This window comes from Pseudophryne corroboree, chromosome 1, assembly GCF_028390025.1.
Source record: "Pseudophryne corroboree isolate aPseCor3 chromosome 1, aPseCor3.hap2, whole genome shotgun sequence".
Lineage (NCBI taxonomy): Eukaryota > Metazoa > Chordata > Amphibia > Anura > Myobatrachidae > Pseudophryne > Pseudophryne corroboree.
This window is the reverse complement of record NC_086444.1, coordinates 753,181,699-753,202,168: the sequence shown is the minus strand read 5'-3', so window position 1 is coordinate 753,202,168 and position 20,470 is coordinate 753,181,699. Positions and strand designations below refer to the sequence as shown.

At 48.0% G+C, this 20,470-nt stretch overlaps 1 pseudogene; it reads left to right on the top strand.

The window, feature by feature from the left end:
- The first annotated feature begins 4,431 nt into the window (after positions 1-4,431).
- On the top strand, positions 4,432-19,867 carry LOC135049280 (uncharacterized protein K02A2.6-like; annotated as a pseudogene).
- The last annotated feature ends 603 nt before the right edge of the window (positions 19,868-20,470 follow it).

Sequence of the window (20,470 nt, the reverse complement as noted above, 5' to 3'; positions counted from 1 at the left end):
CTCCAGTGGCACCTTGGGATCTCAATGTAGTTTTGGGATTCCTAAAATCACATTGGTTTGAACCACTCACCACTGTGGACTTAAAATATCTCACATGGAAAGTGGTAATGATGTTAGCCCTGGCTTCAGCCAGGCGTGTATCAGAATTGGCGGCTTTATCCTATAAAAGCCCTTACCTAATTTTTCATACGGATAGGGCAGAATTGAGGACTCGGCCTCAATTTCTTCCTAAGGTGGTTTCAGCATTTCACTTAAACCAGCCTATTGTGGTGCCTGCGGCTACTAGGGACTTGGAGGATTCCAAGTTGCTAGGCGTAGTCAGGGCCCTGAAAATATATGTTTCCAGGACGGCTGGAGTCAGAAAATCTGACTCGCTGTTTATCCTGTATGCACCCAACAAGCTGGGTGCTCCTGCTTCTAAGCAGACGATTGCTCGTTGGATTTGTAGTACAATTCAGCTTGCACATTCTGTGGCAGGCCTGCCACAGCCAAAATCTGTAAAAGCCCATTCCACACGGAAAGTGGGCTCATCTTGGGCGGCTGCCCGAGGGGTCTCGGCTTTACAACTTTGCCGAGCAGCTACTTGGTCAGGGGCAAACACGTTTGCTAAATTCTACAAATTTGATACCCTGGCTGAGGAGGACCTGGAGTTCTCTCATTCGGTGCTGCAGAGTCATCCGCACTCTCCCGCCCGTTTGGGAGCTTTGGTATAATCCCCATGGTCCTTACGGAGTCCCCAGCATCCACTTAGGACGTTAGAGAAAATAAGAATTTACTTACCGATAATTCTATTTCTCATAGTCCGTAGTGGATGCTGGGCGCCCATCCCAAGTGCGGATTGTCTGCAATACTTGTACATAGTTATTGTTACAAAAATCGGGTTATTATTGTTGTGAGCCATCTTTTCAGAGGCTCCTTTGTTATCATGCTGTAAACTGGGTTCAGATCACAAGTTGTACGGTGTGATTGGTGTGGCTGGTTTGAGTCTTACCCGGGATTCAAAATCCTTCCTTATTGTGTACGCTCGTCCGGGCACAGTATCCTAACTGAGGCTTGGAGGAGGGTCATAGGGGGAGGAGCCAGTGCACACCAGGTAGTCCTAAAGCTTTTTACTTTGTGCCCAGTCTCCTGCGGAGCCGCTATTCCCCATGGTCCTTACGGAGTCCCCAGCATCCACTACGGACTATGGCCCTCATTCCGAGTTGATCGGTCGCAAGGCGAATTTAGCAGAGTTACACACGCTAAGCCGCCGCCTACTGGGAGTGTATCTTAGCATCTTAAAATTGCGACCGATGTATTCGCAATATTGCGATCACAAACTACTTAGCAGTTTTAGAGTAGCTCCACACTTACTCTGCCTGTGCGATCAGTTCAGTGCTTGTCGTTCCTGGTTTGACGTCACAAACACACCCAGCGTTCGCCCAACCACTCCCCCGTTTCTCCGGCCACTCCTGCGTTTTTTCCGGAAACGGTAGCGTTTTCAGCCACACGCCCATAAAACGCCGTGTTTCCGCCCAGTAACACCCATTTCCTGTCAATCACATTACGATCGCCGGAGCGATGAAAAAGCCGTGAGTAAAAATACTATCTTCATAGCAAAGATACTTGGCGCAGTCGCAGTGCGAATATTGCGCATGCGCACTAAGCGGAATTTCACTGCGATGCGATGAAAAATACCGAGCGAACGACTCGGAATGAGGGCCTATGAGAAATAGAATTATCGGTAAGTAAATTCTTATTTTACACAAGGTCGAGCGACGCTTTTCGTGCTGATCGGTGAGTGATTGACAGGAAGTGGGTATTTCTGGGTGGTAACTGAGCATTTTCCGGGAGTGTGCTTAAAAACGCAGGCGTGTCAGGTAAAAACGCAGGCGTGCCTGGGGCAACGGGGGAGTGGCTGGCCGAACGCAGGGCGTGTTTGTGTCGTCAAAGCAGGAACTAAACTGTCTGCAGTGATTGCAAGGTAGGAGTAGGTTTGGAGCTACTCAGAAACTGCATGAAATTTTTTTCGAGCAGTTCTGCTAACCTTTCAATCGCACTTCTGTTAAGCTAAAATACACTCCCAGAGGGCGGCGGCCTAGCGATTGCACTGCTGCTAAAAGCAGCTAGCGAGCGATCAACTCGGAATGAGGGCCATTGTGGCTACAACTAGGAGCGAATGCACCTAATTTGCTGTGACCGCGTGCACATCTTAGTTGCACACTCACAATGTAAATGGGGCAGCAAAAGGCGCTGCCCACCTTGGGCACCCCTAGCCACGCCAGGAGTGCCCGTGCCGGCAAGATGTAGCCACAATGGGTGTGGCACACTAGAACTTTAGAACTGGACACTATCCCTGGGTTTGTGGACACTCCCTTTTTTGTTGATGACAATGTGATGTAGCCATGCTCCATTTTGGGAATCGAGATGTAAGGGTATGTTATATAGGTGACAGATTTTATGAGCAAACCATGTATTTTGTAATATGTCAGCGTACCTGGGATTCCACACCTATCCCGTTGTGGCCAGTCTGGTCGCCCCCTTCCACTTGCCGGGACGCCTTCCGAACTCCACATGGAACACCTGTATAGAATTTGGGCAGAAGGACGGAGACACCCCAGTATGGACAATACCCCCTGATATACAAAGATCACTACGGTGGGACATGGTAACAAAGGTTTATTGCAGAAGGAGTAGTTACCGTTTTAAGTAACTTGAGTGGCTGGTTAGTAAACCTGGCACATATCAGAAATGGCTGCTCTCCCTCTCCTGTCGCAGGGTGCGCCTCCCCGCTCCCCAGCATGACGCTCATGCTAGCGCCTTCCGGCCACGGCTCTCACCCTCTCAGCGGCTGCGGCCTCACTTCTCCCGGTGGCCAGTGGCAGCGCTTCCCTCTCCTCCACCCGGCGGCAGTCGGACCTCTTCACTGCGCACCGTCCCCGCTCACCGCAGCACCACGTGTCTCCCTGTCAGCTCACACCAACACAGGACTCGGGCGCCAACTGTGCCTCTTGATTCTCGCGTGCTCCGGGCTCCGTTCCTCAGCTCTCCTGGGTCCTAATGCTCTCCCTGTAGCCCTCCTGCTGGCTGTGGTTGCTTAGCAACCGGAAGGTCCATTAACCCTTGCAGGTTTCTTAGCAGCGGTTGTGGGAGCATATACTGGGGCATCATAATTGCATACCTCTCAGCTGTCCCAATTTCATCTATAGCTGACCTAATTTTTGTGAGGAACTTCCCCTGCTGCATTCACTAACGGCAGGCACCTCCAGGGCAAGCAGCAATAAAATGATGTTAAAAAAAACCCCAACAACTTGAGTTTGGCCATGCCTACCAGAGATGTTGCAACGCCTGCTATGACACATGACCATACACCCAATTCCAATGTGGTTTTGGCACAACAGGAAGGAAGTGTAATCAGAGGCGTAACTAAGGGGGTTGAGCAGGGCATGAGCCCTGGGCGTTGTGGCAGGCCCAGCAGAAGGGGGTGCCGTCGGCCAGGGCATCATACCTGCTCACCCGCCCGCCTCCGTCAACGTGCGGCTGATGCCGGGTGCCTGCTCTGTGATAATGAGCAGCAGCAGCAGAGAGTAACCTGCTGACAGTGGGGGTCAGAGGAGCATGTGCTGAGCCCAGATTGGTGGGCCCTGTGGTGTATATAGTTCCCATTGCTGTATATGTGTTCTGGTGAAAGGTTACAAACGGATCTTATTTTGTATTTGTATTAGTTGGTGTATGAATCTATTTCTGTGTTCTTTAGTTTCCTGTTCTTCTCCAGTAAAGAAGCATGCAACACTCCCTGTGTCCTGGTTACATTAAAAACTCTTATTGAAATCCAAGTAACAGATTTAACACTGGCGACGAGGATTAAACTGTTCTTCAGCATGGCTCCAGGTATCAGTGGAGCACCAGTGGGCTGACACAGCACAATTGTGGGGTGCAAACAGGAACAACTCATTCAGACTGCCAGCAGCACCTAACTTGAATAAAAGGAGCACGTGCGTTATATCTTCATTTTCTAAGGAAGGTAGGACAAAGTATACAGGAATAATGTCAGGATATATTGGCACAATAGCTGCTTTTGATGGTACTATAGAGGACTGGGTTACATATATTGAGAGAGTAGATTTGTACTGTTCCGCTAAATCCGTGGAAGGTGACAAGAAGGTTCCAGTCTTACTCAGTGTAATGGGTGCCCAAACATACAGTCTGCTGAGGAGTTTAATAGCACCTGAGAAGCCAGCCAACAAGTCCTTTACTGACATTGTGGATATTTTGCAAAAGCACTTAAACCCTAAACCATTAGTGATTGCTGAAAGATTCAGGTTTCATAGAAGGAATCAATGTGAAAGTGAAAGCCTTTCTAAATACATTGCAGAGCTGAAGAGGTTATCTGAACACTGAGCATTTGGAGCAGGGTTATCAGATGCTCTAAGAGACCGTTTAGTTTGTGGGATGAAAAGTGCAAGTACACAAAAGAAATTGCTGGCTGAGCCTGACCTGACCTTTGAGCGAGCACTGTCCATAGCTATTTCACTGAAGACTGCAACCAGGGATGCATCAGAATTGCAGCAAAAGGCACCAGAATGTACTCCCAATCCAGTTTATTGGTATCAGAGACAGTCCTGTGTTTGCTGTGGGAAGTCCTCACATGATGCCAGTCAGTGCTGGTTTAAAGACAAAGTGTTTAGAAAATGTAAGAAAAGAGGCCATATTGAAAGGGTGTGTCAGTCGGGGAAAACACCAAACCGCTCGCAAGTATCCAAAGTCCCCGGGAGAAAACATACAACATCCCAGGTACATAAAGTAGCAGACAATGAATCAGACTCTACTGATAGTACTGGTACAGAAAAAGGGTTATGCAGCCTAGAGATGCACTCTATGACAGCAAAAGAGCGTCAAGTGATTTGGGTCACTTTGGAAGTAGCAGGTATTGACTTAAAAATGGAATTAGACACAGGCTCTGCTCTGTCAGTGCTAAATGCAAGTGATTACAAACGCCTGTTTGCTGCTATTCCTTTAAAGAAAACATCCGTAACACTCCGCACATATACGGGTGAACCGGTGTCCCCACTGGGAAAAATAAAAGTTTATGTGAAATACAAAGGCAATACCCATAAGCTGTATTTGTACATACTTCCACAGGGTGGACCGGCATTATTGGGCCGCGAATGGATAAGGAAAATCCAACTTGACTGGCATTCCATTCACAGGCTACAATCTACTGCATCTGATGTATCCAACAATGACGCAGCTATTAAGGAACTTACTGAATTGTTAGCTGCCGCACAACCCATTTTCCAACCAGGGATAGGCACGTTAAAGGACATTAAGGCCAGTATAGAGTTGGATCCACAAGCTCTCACAGTACCTTATGCCATCTGACCAGCGGTTGAGGAGGAACTACCAAAACTGGAAGACTCTGGTATACTCTCCCCAGTGGAATGGAGTGAATGGGCTACGCCCAGTGCCGTAACTAGGCATTTTAGTAGAGATGAGCGCCGGAAATTTTTCGGGTTTTGTGTTTTGGTTTTGGGTTCGGTTCCGCGGCCGTGTTTTGGGTTCGACCGCATTTTGGCAAAACCTCACCGAATTTTTTTTGTCGGATTCGGGTGTGTTTTGGATTCGGGTGTTTTTTTCAAAAAACCCTAAAAAACAGCTTAAATCATAGAATTTGGGGGTCATTTTGATCCCAAAGTATTATTAACCTCAAAAACCATAATTTACACTCATTTTCAGTCTATTCTGAATACCTCACACCTCACAATATTATTTTTAGTCCTAAAATTTGCACCGAGGTCGCTGTGTGAGTAAGATAAGCGACCCTAGTGGCCGACACAAACACCGGGCCCATCTAGGAGTGGCACTGCAGTGTCACGCAGGATGGCCCTTCCAAAAAACCCTCCCCAAACAGCACATGACGCAAAGAAAAAAAGAGGCGCAATGAGGTAGCTGACTGTGTGAGTAAGATAAGCGACCCTAGTGGCCGACACAAACACCGGGCCCATCTAGGAGTGGCACTGCAGTGTCACGCAGGATGGCCCTTCCAAAAAACCCTCCCCAAACAGCACATGACGCAAAGAAAAAAAGAGGCGCAATGAGGTAGCTGACTGTGTGAGTAAGATAAGCGACCCTAGTGGCCGACACAAACACCGGGCCCATCTAGGAGTGGCACTGCAGTGTCACGCAGGATGGCCCTTCCAAAAAACCCTCCCCAAACAGCACATGACGCAAAGAAAAAAAGAGGCGCAATGAGGTAGCTGACTGTGTGAGTAAGATAAGCGACCCTAGTGGCCGACACAAACACCGGGCCCATCTAGGAGTGGCACTGCAGTGTCACGCAGGATGGCCCTTCCAAAAAACCCTCCCCAAACAGCACATGACGCAAAGAAAAAAAGAGGCGCAATGAGGTAGCTGACTGTGTGAGTAAGATAAGCGACCCTAGTGGCCGACACAAACACCGGGCCCATCTAGGAGTGGCACTGCAGTGTCACGCAGGATGGCCCTTCCAAAAAACCCTCCCCAAACAGCACATGACGCAAAGAAAAAAAGAGGCGCAATGAGGTAGCTGACTGTGTGAGTAAGATAAGCGACCCTAGTGGCCGACACAAACACCGGGCCCATCTAGGAGTGGCACTGCAGTGTCACGCAGGATGGCCCTTCCAAAACACCCTCCCCAAACAGCACATGACGCAAAGAAAAAAAGAGGCGCAATGAGGTAGCTGACTGTGTGAGTAAGATAAGCGACCCTAGTGGCCGACACAAACACCGGGCCCATCTAGGAGTGGCACTGCAGTGTCACGCAGGATGGCCCTTCCAAAAAACCCTCCCCAAACAGCACATGACGCAAAGAAAAAAAGAGGCGCAATGAGGTAGCTGACTGTGTGAGTAAGATAAGCGACCCTAGTGGCCGACACAAACACCGGGCCCATCTAGGAGTGGTACTGCAGTGTCACGCAGGATGTCCCTTCCAAAAAACCCTCCCCAAACAGCACATGACGCAAAGAAAAAAAGAGGCGCAATGAGGTAGCTGACTGTGTGAGTAAGATAAGCGACCCTAGTGGCCGACACAAACACCGGGCCCATCTAGGAGTGGCACTGCAGTGTCACGCAGGATGTCCCTTCCAAAAAACCCTCCCCAAACAGCACATGACGCAAAGAAAAAAAGAGGCGCAATGAGGTAGCTGACTGTGTGAGTAAGATAAGCGACCCTAGTGGCCGACACAAACACCGGGCCCATCTAGGAGTGGCACTGCAGTGTCACGCAGGATGGCCCTTCCAAAAAACCCTCCCCAAACAGCACATGACGCAAAGAAAAAAAGAGGCGCAATGAGGTAGCTGACTGTGTGAGTAAGATAAGCGACCCTAGTGGCCGACACAAACACCGGGCCCATCTAGGAGTGGCACTGCAGTGTCACGCAGGATGGCCCTTCCAAAAAACCCTCCCCAAACAGCACATGACGCAAAGAAAAAAAGAGGCGCAATGAGGTAGCTGACTGTGTGAGTAAGATAAGCGACCCTAGTGGCCGACACAAACACCGGGCCCATCTAGGAGTGGCACTGCAGTGTCACGCAGGATGTCCCTTCCAAAAAACCCTCCCCAAACAGCACATGACGCAAAGAAAAAAAGAGGCGCAATGAGGTAGCTGACTGTGTGAGTAAGATAAGCGACCCTAGTGGCCGACACAAACACCGGGCCCATCTAGGAGTGGCACTGCAGTGTCATGCAGGATGGCCCTTCCAAAAAACCCTCCCCAAACAGCACATGACGCAAAGAAAAAAAGAGGCGCAATGAGGTAGCTGACTGTGTGAGTAAGATAAGCGACCCTAGTGGCCGACACAAACACCGGGCCCATCTAGGAGTGGCACTGCAGTGTCACGCAGGATGGCCCTTCCAAAAAACCCTCCCCAAACAGCACATGACGCAAAGAAAAAAAGAGGCGCAATGAGGTAGCTGACTGTGTGAGTAAGATAAGCGACCCTAGTGGCCGACACAAACACCGGGCCCATCTAGGAGTGGCACTGCAGTGTCACGCAGGATGGCCCTTCCAAAAAACCCTCCCCAAACAGCACATGACGCAAAGAAAAATAAAAGAAAAAAGAGGTGCAAGATGGAATTGTCCTTGGGCCCTCCCACCCACCCTTATGTTGTATAAACAGGACATGCACACTTTAACCAACCCATCATTTCAGTGACAGGGTCTGCCACACGACTGTGACTGATATGACGGGTTGGTTTGGACCCCCCCAAAAAAAGAAGCAATTAATCTCTCCTTGCACAAACTGGCTCTACAGAGGCAAGATGTCCACCTCATCATCATCCTCCGATATATCACCGTGTACATCCCCCTCCTCACAGATTATCAATTCGTCCCCACTGAAATCCACCATCTCAGCTCCCTGTGTACTTTGTGGAGGCAATTGCTGCTGGTCAATGTCTCCGCGGAGGAATTGATTATAATTCATTTTAATGAACATCATCTTCTCCACATTTTCTGGATGTAACCTCGTACGCCGATTGCTGACAAGGTGAGCGGCGGCACTAAACACTCTTTCGGAGTACACACTTGTGGGAGGGCAACTTAGGTAGAATAAAGCCAGTTTGTGCAAGGGCCTCCAAATTGCCTCTTTTTCCTGCCAGTATAAGTACGGACTGTGTGACGTGCCTACTTGGATGCGGTCACTCATATAATCCTCCACCATTCTTTCAATGTTGAGAGAATCATATGCAGTGACAGTAGACGACATGTCCGTAATCGTTGTCAGGTCCTTCAGTCCGGACCAGATGTCAGCATCAGCAGTCGCTCCAGACTTCCCTGCATCACCGCCAGCGGGTGGGCTCGGAATTCTGAGCCTTTCCTCACACCCCCAGTTGCGGGAGAATGTGAAGGAGGAGATGTTGACAGGTCGCGTTCCGCTTGACTTGACAGCAGGTCTTTCAACCCCAGCAGACTTGTGTCTGCCGGAAAGAGAGATCCAAGGTAGGCTTTAAATCTAGGATCGAGCATGGTGGCCAAAATGTAGTGCTCTGATTTCAACAGATTGACCACCCGTGAATCCTTGTTAAGCGAATTAAGGGCTCCATCCACAAGTCCCACATGCCTAGCAGAATCGCTCCGTGTTAGCTCCTCCTTCAATGTCTCCAGCTTCTTCTGCAAAAGCCTGATGAGGGGAATGACCTGACTCAGGCTGGCAGTGTCTGAACTGACTTCACGTGTGGCAAGTTCAAAGCGCATCAGAACCTTGCACAACGTTGAAATCATTCTCCACTGCGCTTGAGACAGGTGCATTCCACCTCCTATATCGTGCTCAATTGTATAGGCTTGAATGGCCTTTTGCTGCTCCTCCAACCTCTGAAGCATATAGAGGGTTGAATTCCACCTCGTTACCACTTCTTGCTTCAGATGATGGCAGGGCAGGTTCAGTAGTTTTTGGTGGTACTCCAGTCTTCTGTACGTGGTGCCTGTACGCCGAAAGTGTCCCGCAATTCTTCTGGCCACCGACAGCATCTCTTGCACGCCCCTGTCGTTTTTTTAAAAATTCTGCACCACCAAATTCAAGGTATGTGCAAAACATGGGACGTGCTGGAATTTGCCCATATTTAATGCACACACAATATTGCTGGCGTTGTCCGATGCCACAAATCCACAGGAGAGTCCAATTGGGGTAAGCCATTCCGCGATGATCTTCCTCAGTTGCCGTAAGAGGTTTTCAGCTGTGTGCGTATTCTGGAAAGCGGTGATACAAAGCGTAGCCTGCCTAGGAAAGAGTTGGCGTTTGCGAGATGCTGCTACTGGTGCCGCCGCTGCTGTTCTTGCGGCGGGAGTCCATACATCTACCCAGTGGGCTGTCACAGTCATATAGTCCTGACCCTGCCCTGCTCCACTTGTCCACATGTCCGTGGTTAAGTGGACATTGGGTACAACTGCATTTTTTAGGACACTGGTGAGTCTTTTTCTGACGTCCGTGTACATTCTCGGTATCGCCTGCCTAGAGAAGTGGAACCTAGATGGTATTTGGTAACGGGGGCACACTGCCTCAATAAATTGTCTAGTTCCCTGTGAACTAACGGCGGATACCGGACGCACGTCTAACACCAACATAGTTGTCAAGGCCTCAGTTATCCGCTTTGCAGCAGGATGACTGCTGTGATATTTCATCTTCCTCGCAAAGGACTGTTGAACAGTCAATTGCTTACTGGAAGTAGTACAAGTGGGCTTACGACTTCCCCTCTGGGATGACCATCGACTCCCAGCAGCAACAACAGCAGCGCCAGCAGCAGTAGGCGTTACACGCAAGGATGCATCGGAGGAATCCCAGGCAGGAGAGGAATCATCAGAATTGCCAGTGACATGGCCTGCAGGACTATTGGCATTCCTGGGGAAGGAGGAAATTGACACTGAGGGAGTTGGTGGGGTGGTTTGCGTGAGCTTGGTTACAAGAGGAAGGGATTTACTGGTCAGTGGACTGCTTCCGCTGTCGGCCAAAGTTTTTGAACTTGTCACTGACTTATTATGAATGCGCTGCAGGTGACGTACAAGGGAGGATGTTCCGAGGTGGTTAACGTCCTTACCCCTACTTATTACAGCTTGACAAAGGGAACACATGGCTTGACAAATGTTGTCCGCATTTCTGGTGAAATACTTCCACACCGAAGAGCTGATTTTTTTGGTATTTTCACCAGGCATGTCAACGGCCATATTCCTCCCACGGACAACAGGTGTCTCCCCGGGTGCCTGACTTAAACAAACCACCTCACCATCAGAATCCTCCTGGTCAATTTCCTCCCCAGCGCCAGCAACACCCATATCCTCCTCATCCTGGTGTACTTCAACACTGACATCTTCAATCTGACTATCAGGAACTGGACTGCGGGTGCTCCTTCCAGCACTTGCAGGGGGCGTGCAAATGGTGGAAGGCGCATGCTCTTCACGTCCAGTGTTGGGAAGGTCAGGCATCGCAACCGACACAATAGGACTCTCCTTGTGGATTTGGGATTTCGAAGAACGCACAGTTCTTTGCGGTGCTACTGCTTTTGCCAGCTTGAGTCTTTTCATTTTTCTAGCGAGAGGCTGAGTGCCTCCATCCTCATGTGAAGCTGAACCACTAGCCATGAACATAGGCCAGGGCCTCAGCCGTTCCTTGCCACTCCGTGTGGTAAATGGCATATTGGCAAGTTTACGCTTCTCCTCCGACAATTTTATTTTAGGTTTTGGAGTCCTTTTTTTACTGATATTTGGTGTTTTGGATTTGACATGCTCTGTACTATGACATTGGGCATCGGCCTTGGCAGACGACGTTGCTGGCATTTCATCGTCTCGGCCATGACTAGTGGCAGCAGCTTCAGCACGAGGTGGAAGTGGATCTTGATCTTTCCCTAATTTTGGAACCTCAACATTTTTGTTCTCCATATTTTAATAGGCACAACTAAAAGGCACCTCAGGTAAACAATGGAGATGGATGGATACTAGTATACAATTATGGATGGACTGCCGAGTGCCGACACAGAGGTAGCTACAGCCGTGGACTATTGTACTGTACTGTGTCTGCTGCTAATATAGACTGGATGATAATGAGATGTAGTATGTATGTATAAAGAAGAAAGAAAAAAAAACCACGGGTAGGTGGTATACAATTATGGACGGACTGCCGAGTGCCGACACAGAGGTAGCTACAGCCGTGGACTACCGTACTGTGTCTGCTGCTAATATAGACTGGTTGATAAAGAGATGTAGTATGTATGTATAAAGAAGAAAGAAAAAAAAACCCACGGGTAGGTGGTATACAATTATGGATGGACTGCCGAGTGCCGACACAGAGGTAGCTACAGCCGTGGACTACCGTACTGTACTGTGTCTGCTGCTAATATAGACTGGATGATAATGAGATGTAGTATGTATAAAGAATAAAGAAAAAAAAACCACGGGTAGGTGGTATACAATTATGGATGGACTGCCGAGTGCCGACACAGAGGTAGCTACAGCCGTGGACTACCATACTGTGTCTGCTGCTAATATAGACTGGTTGATAATGAGATGTAGTATGTATAAAGAAGAAAGAAAAAAAAAACACGGGTAGGTGGTATACAATTATGGACGGACTGCCGAGTGCCGACACAGAGGTAGCTACAGCCGTGGACTACCGTACTGTACTGTGTCTGCTGCTAATATAGACTGGTTGATAAAGAGATGTAGTATGTATGTATAAAGAAGAAAGAAAAAAAAACCACGGGTAGGTGGTATACAATTATGGATGGACTGCCGAGTGCCGACACAGAGGTAGCTACAGCCGTGGACTACCCTACTGTACTGTGTCTGCTGCTAATATAGACTGGATGATAATGAGATGTAGTATGTATGTATAAAGAAGAAAGAAAAAAAAACCACGGGTAGGTGGTATACAATTATGGATGGACTGCCGAGTGCCGACACAGAGGTAGCTACAGCCGTGGACTACCGTACTGTGTCTGCTGCTAATATAGACTGGTTGATAAAGAGATGTAGTATGTATGTATAAAGAAGAAAGAAAAAAAAACCACGGGTAGGTGGTATACAATTATGGACGGACTGCCGAGTGCCGACACAGAGGTAGCTACAGCCGTGGACTACCGTACTGTGTCTGCTGCTAATATAGACTGGTTGATAAAGAGATGTAGTATGTATGTATAAAGAAGAAAGAAAAAAAAACCACGGGTAGGTGGTATACAATTATGGATGGACTGCCGAGTGCCGACACAGAGGTAGCTACAGCCGTGGACTACCGTACTGTGTCTGCTGCTAATATAGACTGGTTGATAAAGAGATGTAGTATGTATGTATAAAGAAGAAAGAAAAAAAAACCACGGGTAGGTGGTATACAATTATGGATGGACTGCCGAGTGCCGACACAGAGGTAGCTACAGCCGTGGACTACCGTACTGTACTGTGTCTGCTGCTAATATAGACTGGATGATAATGAGATGTAGTATGTATAAAGAAGAAAGAAAAAAAAACCACGGGTAGGTGGTATACAATTATGGATGGACTGCCGAGTGCCGACACAGAGGTAGCTACAGCCGTGGACTACCGTACTGTGTCTGCTGCTAATATAGACTGGTTGATAATGAGATGTAGTATGTATAAAGAAGAAAGAAAAAAAAAACCACGGGTAGGTGGTATACAATTATGGACGGACTGCCGAGTGCCGACACAGAGGTAGCTACAGCCGTGGACTACCGTACTGTACTGTGTCTGCTGCTAATATAGACTGGATGATAATGAGATGTAGTATGTATAAAGAAGAAAGAAAAAAAAAACCACGGGTAGGTGGTATACAATTATGGATGGACTGCCGAGTGCCGACACAGAGGTAGCTACAGCCGTGAACTACCGTACTGTGTCTGCTGCGACTGGATGATAAATAATGATATAAAAAATATATATATATCACTACTGCAGCCGGACAGGTATATATTATATAATGACGGACCTGCTGGACACTGTCTGTCAGCAGAATGAGTTTTTTATTTTATAGAATAAAAAAACACCATACAAGTCACACGACGTGTGTTTAACTTTTACAGGCAGACATTCACAATACAATATAGTATACTATATACTGGTGGTCAGGTCACTGGTCAGTCACACTGGCAGTGGCACTCCTGCAGAAAAAAAGTGTGCACTGTTTAATTTTAATATGTACTCCTGGCTCCTGCTATAACCTAACTGCTCCCCAGTCTCCCCCACAATTAAGCTGTGTGAGCACAGTCAGATATTATACATAGATGATGCAGCAGCACACTGGGCTGAGCACAGATATGGTATGTGACTGAGTCACTGTGTATCGTTTTTTCAGGCAGAGAACGGATTATATTAAATAATATAAAACTGCACTGGTGGTCACTGGTCAGTCACTAGTATAACTAACTAATACTATCAGCAAAATTCTGCACTCTCTGTCTGAGTACTCCTCCTAAGCTCCAGTAAATGAAGTGTCACTGTCTCACTCTGTCACTAGTATAACTAACTAATACTATCAGCAAAATTCTGCACTCTCTGTCTGAGTACTCCTCCTAAGCTCCAGTAAATGAAGTGTCACTGTCTCACTCTCACTCTCCTATCTATTTCTTCTCTAAACGGAGAGGACGCCAGCCACGTCCTCTCACTATCAATCTCAATGCACGTGTAAAATGGCGGCGACGCGCGGCTCCTTATACAGAATCCGAGTCTCGCGATAGAATCCGAGCCTCGCGAGAATCCGACAGCGTCATGATGACGTTCGGGCGCGCTCGGGTTAACCGAGCAAGGCGGGAAGATCCGAGTCGCTCGGATCCGTGTAAAAAAAGCTGAAGTTCGGGCGGGTTCGGATTCCGAGGAACCGAACCCGCTCATCACTACATTTTAGCCCTGTGTGCAAGAAACGACATCGACGCCCCCCAACCCCCCCATGTAAGATGAATATATAGGGGTGTGGCTTTATGGGGAAGGGGCGTGGCCACAAAATAATAGCAATTCATACTACGGTGCACAGTAGTCTTCATTATTCAAATTACGCTGCACAGTAGCGCCACTACACCAGGTAGAGACCCTTTTATACATTACAGCAGACAGCGTCCCCCTTTTTACACATTACAGCAGACAGTCCCCCTTTTTACACATTACGGCAGACAGCATCCCCCTTTTTACACATTACGGCAGACAGCATCCCCCTTTTTACACATTACGGCAGATGGTGTCCCCCTTTATACACATTGCAGCAGCCAGCGTCCCCCTTTTTACACATTGCGGCAGCCAGTCCCCCTTTATACACATTGCAGCAGCCAGCGTCCCCCTTTTTATTAATTGCGGCAGCCAGTCCCCCTTTTTACACATTGCTGCAGCCAGTCCCCCTTTTTACACTTTGCGGCAGCCAGTCCCCTTTTTACACATTGCGGCAGCCAGGCCCCCTTTTTACATATTACGGCAGATGGTGTACCCCTTTTTACACATTGCGGCAGCCGGTCCTCCTTTTTACACATATTGGCAGCCAGTCCCCCTTTTTACACATTGCGGCAGCCAGGCCCCCTTTTTACACATTGCGGCTGCCAGGCCCCCTTTTTACACATTATGGCAGACGGTGTCCGAGAGAGAGAAAGAGAGAGAGAGAGATACTTACCATCTCCCCGCTGACAGGCTCCTCGTGCAGCTTCCTCAGTGCAGGCAGATGAGAAGGAGGAGGAGGGAGGGGGACTGGAGCCGCAGCAGCGCTATGTAATTGGTAGTAAGCGCCGCTGCAGCAGTCCCCTCTTCTTCCGTATTGGCTGCCTGGCGCTGCTGTGGATGCTGGAATGGAGGAACCACATTCCAGCATCCACAGCAGCGCCAGGCAGCCAATACGGAAGGAGAGGGGGCTGCTGCAGCGGCGCTTACTACCAATGAAATAGCGCTGCTGCGGCTCCAGTCCCCCTCCCTCCTTCTCCTTCTCACCTTCCCGGCTCTGCTCTCTTCTCCCTCCACAGCGCGGCGGCGCACAGCACAGAACAGGCGGCATGTAATGAGTCAATTTGACTCATTACATGCTGCTGGCCGTGCGCCCTCAGGGCTACTGCGCTGTGTGCCAAGCCCACTTGGCACACACTTAGTTACGGCCCTGGCTACGCCCATAGTTCTAATAGTAAAGAAAGACAAAATGGGAAGCATCCATATTTGCGGAGATTTCAAAATGACAATAAATCCAGTACTACGGACTGTGCAGTATCCTTTACCTAAAATAGAGGACATCTTTGCAGCTCTCTCAGGGGCGACCGCTTCTCCAAAATTGACCTAGCTCAAGCGTACTTGCAAATGGAAATTGAGGAGGCATCTAAGAAATATTTAACCATCAATACTCACAAAGGTTTATTACAATATAACCGTCTTATGTTTGGACTTTCTTCTGCCCCAGCATTATGGCAGAGAGCAATGGATCAAGTCCTACAAGGAATACCAGGTACGCAATGTTACCTGGATGATATAATTGTAACAGGCAAAGATGATGTGGACCATTTAAATAATTTGGAAAAAGTATTAACCGACTACAGGAATATGGACTCAGCGTAATTAAAGATAAGTGTGCATTTTTCCAAGAAAGCATTTCATATTGTGGACATGTGATTGATAGAGAAGGCATGCACAAATCAAATGATAAAATTGAGGCAGTACTACAAGCACCCCAGCCACAGTCTGTGTCACAAAATGCACGATGGAAGTGGACAAAAGACTGTGAGAAAGCATTCTCAGAAACAAAAAGATTGATTACATCTGATAAAGGGGGTAATTCCAAGTTGATCGCAGCAGGATTTTTGTTAGCAGTTGGGCAAAACCATGGGGGTCATTCCGAGTTGTTCGCTCGGTAAATTTCATCGCATCGCAGCGATTTTCCGCTTAGTGCGCATGCGCAATGTTCGCACTGCGACTGCGCCAAGTAAATTTGCTATGAAGTTAGGTATTTTACTCACGGCTTTTTCTTCGTTCAGGCGATCGTAATGTGATTGACATGAAGTGGGTGTTTCTGGGCGGAAACTGGCCGTTTTATGGGTGTGTGTGAAAAAACGCTACCGTTTCTGGGAAAAACGCGGGAGTGGCTGGAGAAACGGAGGAGTGTCTGGGCGAACGCTGGGTGTGTTTGTGACGTCAAACCAGGAACGACAAGCTCTGAACTGATCGCAGATGCCGAGTACGTCTGGAGCTACTCAGAAACTGCACAGAGATGTCTTTTTGCAATATTGCGAATCTTTCGTTCGCAATTTTAAGAAGCTAAGATTCACTCCCAGTAGGCGTAGGCTTAGCGTGTGCAAAGCTGCTAAAAACGGCTTGCGAGCGAACAACTCGGAATGACCACCCATGTGCACTGCAGGGGAGGCAGATATAACATGTGCAGAAAGAGTTAGATTTGGGTGGGTTATTTTGTTTCTGTGCAGGGTAAACACTGGCTGCTTTATTTTTACACTGCAAATTAGATTGCAGATTGAACACACCACACCCAAATCTAACTCTCTCTGCACATGTTAAATCTGCCTCCCCTGCAGTGCACATGGGCCCTCATTCTGAGTTGTTCGCTCGGTAATTTTCTTCGCATCGCAGCGATTTTCCGCTAATTGCGCATGCACAATGTTCGCACTGCGACTGCGCCAAGTAAATTTGCTAAGAAGTTTGGTATTTTACTCACGGCATTACGAGGTTTTTTCTTCGTTCTGGTGATCGGAGTGTGATTGACAGGAAGTGGGTGTTTCTGGGCGGAAACTGGCCGTTTTATGGGTGTGTGTGAAAAAACGCTGCCGTTTCTGGGAAAAACGCGGGAGTGGCTGGAGAAACGGGGGAGTGTCTGGCCGAACGCTGGGTGTGTTTGTGACGTCAAACCAGGAACGAAACTGACTGAACTGATCGCAGTGGCAGAGTAAGTATCGAGCTACTCAGAAACTGCAAAGAAATTTCTATTCGCAATTTTGAGAATCTTTCGTTCGCAATTTTGCTAACCTAAGATTCACTCCCAGTAGGCGGCGGCTTAGCGTGTGCAATGCTGCTTAAAGCAGCTTGCGAGCGAACAACTCGGAATGAGAGCCATGGTTTTGCCCAACTGCTAACAAAATTCCTGCTGCGATCAACTTGGAATTGTCCCTTAAGTCCTTACTCATTTTGATACGAAACTACCCATCAGGCTAGCGTGTAATGCGTCACCGTACGGCATTGGAGCAGTGTTATCACATCAACTGAGAGATGGTAGCGAGAAGCCAATAGCGTTTGCTTCACGGTCTTTGACAGTGGCAGAGAAGAATTATGAACAAATTGACCAAGAGGCCTTAAGTTTAGTATGGGGAGTGAAGAAATTTCATAAATTTTTGTATGGGCAAAGGTTTACATTAATTACGGATCATCAACCACTGGTATCAATTTTTAACCCCCACAAGGGAGTCCCAGCCATGACAGCAGCTCGGCTTCAACGTTGGTCATTATTCCTAGGTGCTCATACATACGACATTGAGTTTAAAGGAACAAAATTACATGGCAACGCTGATTGTCTATCGCGTTCTCCCTTGCCCCAAAGTTAGGAGGGAGGACAGTGATGGAGACCCCCTGGAAGTGTATCACAATATGTTGATGGAACAGCTATCTATTACCAATGCCATGATCAATCGGGAAACAAGGAAAGACCCGGTACTATCAAAAGTAATGGACTTAACTCTCAAAGGTTGGCCTAAACATGGCGATGCTCAATATTACGGGTTTTCGGGCAGGAGAGATCAGCTTTCTGTCTGTCAAGGAACTCTATTGTGTGGGTCCCGAGTGGTAATACCACCTAAACTGCTAAACAGTTTTGGAAAATTTGCACGAGGGTCACCTAGGCACAGTAAAAATTAAGAATCTTGCTAGAAGCTATGTGTGGTGGCCAGGAATCGATGGTCAAATTGAAACTTTGACAAAAGGGTGTGAAGGATGTCAAAGAGTTCAAAATGCACCACCTTTAGCCCCGTTACACCCCTGGGAATGGCCTTCATCTCCATGGCAGCGGGTACATATTGACTTTGCTGGTCCATTCATGGATTGTATGTTTCTTATTGCAGTGGACGCTCATTCAAAATGGCCAGAGGTAATAAAGATGAAATCCACTACTTCTGAGAAAACAATTGCTGTGCTGCAAACCATCTTTGCTAGAAATGGTCTACCGGAGCAAGTGTGCAGTGACAATGGGCCACAGTTTGTGTCCATGGAATTCAAAAAGTTCATGCAAGACAATGGAATTAAACATTTTACATCAGCTCCACACCATCCAGCAACTAACGGTTTGGCTGAGAGATTTGTCCAAACATTCAAAAAAGCTATCAAGTCCATGCACCATGAACATCTACCTTTGCAACACAAGATTGACAACTTCTTGTTTATATATCGTAGGACTGAGCACTCCACTGCCGGTCAGCCTCCTGCGGTGCTCTTTATGCAACGGAACTTACGGTCTCAGTGGTACTTGCTAAAACCGGATGTGAGGCGGAAGGTATATAACAAACAGTTTCAATCAGTTTATCAGAAACCTACTCGGTTCTTCCACATTGGCCAAGAGCTGCTTGTCCGTGATTACAGAGCAGACAAATGGCAACCAGGAATAGTTTCTTCCAAATCCGGCCCTCTGATATACGTGATTGAAGTTGGAGGAGAATTGTGGCGTCGCCACTTTGATCAAATCATTGAGGCTGGGAGGCAAACTGACTGTACGTCGACAGCTGGAGATAGTCAAGCCAGTGATGTGGGGGTTTATGTATACCCCTCTGGAACTGATACAGAGACTGTTCCTGACACTGTGGAGGAAATGTACCCCTCTGGGACAGATACAGAGACTGTTCCCAAACCTGTTATGGAGTTACCTGAGCATGAGGTTCCCTTAGTAACAACTGATCCTGAACCTTCTAGTGTGATAACGGTGAAGCAGTCAGTCACTCTGGGAGTTAAACATCGGTATCCAGACAGAGTTTGTATAGCACCTCAAAGGCTTGATTTGTAGCCTTCTGGGGTAACGTATACATTGCTTAGTGCTAACATTTTCATGTCTGCATTTATCTAAGTTGGGAGGAGTGTGGTGTATATAGTTCCCATTGCTGTATATGTGTTCTGGTGGAAGGGTACAACGGATCTTATTTTGTATTTGTATTAGTTGGTGTATGAATCTATTTCTGTGTTCTTTAGTTTCCTGTTCTTCTAAAGTAAAGAAGCATACAACACTCCCTGTGTCCTGGTTACATTAAAAACTCTTATTGAAATACAAGTAACAGATTTAACAGGCCCAGCACATGCTCATCTGACCCGAGTAGGGGGAGTAGCTACAGCGGCATCTTCTACAGCTCTTCTCCTGGGCCCTGGCTGGCAGCGTGGAAGAGGAGGGAGCAGCTGTTGGTGACTACAAGTCTTCAAGGTGAGGGCACCTCTCTGTGTGTGTGTGTGTGTGTGTGTGTGTGTGTGTGTGTGTGTGTTTGACCCTGACTGCATGTGTCTCCATGTCCCCCTCCCCCCATCAGCAGTGTGTGTCTTCATGTCCCCCTCCCCACACCAGTGTGTCTCCATGTCCCCCTACCCCATCAGCAATGTGTGTGTGTGTGTGTGTGTGTGTGTGTGTGTTTGACCCTGACTGCATGTGTCTCCATGTCCCCCTCCCCCCATCAGCAGTGTATGTCTTCATGTCCCCCTCCCCACACCAGTGTGTCTCCATGTCCCCCTACCCCATCAGCAATGTGTGTGTGTGTGTGTGTGTGTGTGTGTGTGTGTGTGTGTTTGACCCTGACTGCATGTGTCTCCATGTCCCCCTACCCCCATCAGCAGTGTGTGTCTTCATGTCCCCCTCCCCCCACCAGTGTGTCTCCATGTCCCCCTCCCCCATCAGCAATGTGTGTGTGTGTGTGTGTGTGTGTGTGTGTGTGTGTGTCTGTGTCCCTCTTCCCCCACCAATGTGTGTCTCCATGTCCCCCTCCCCCTCATCAGTAGTGTGTGTCTCCATGGCCCCCTCCCCACACTAG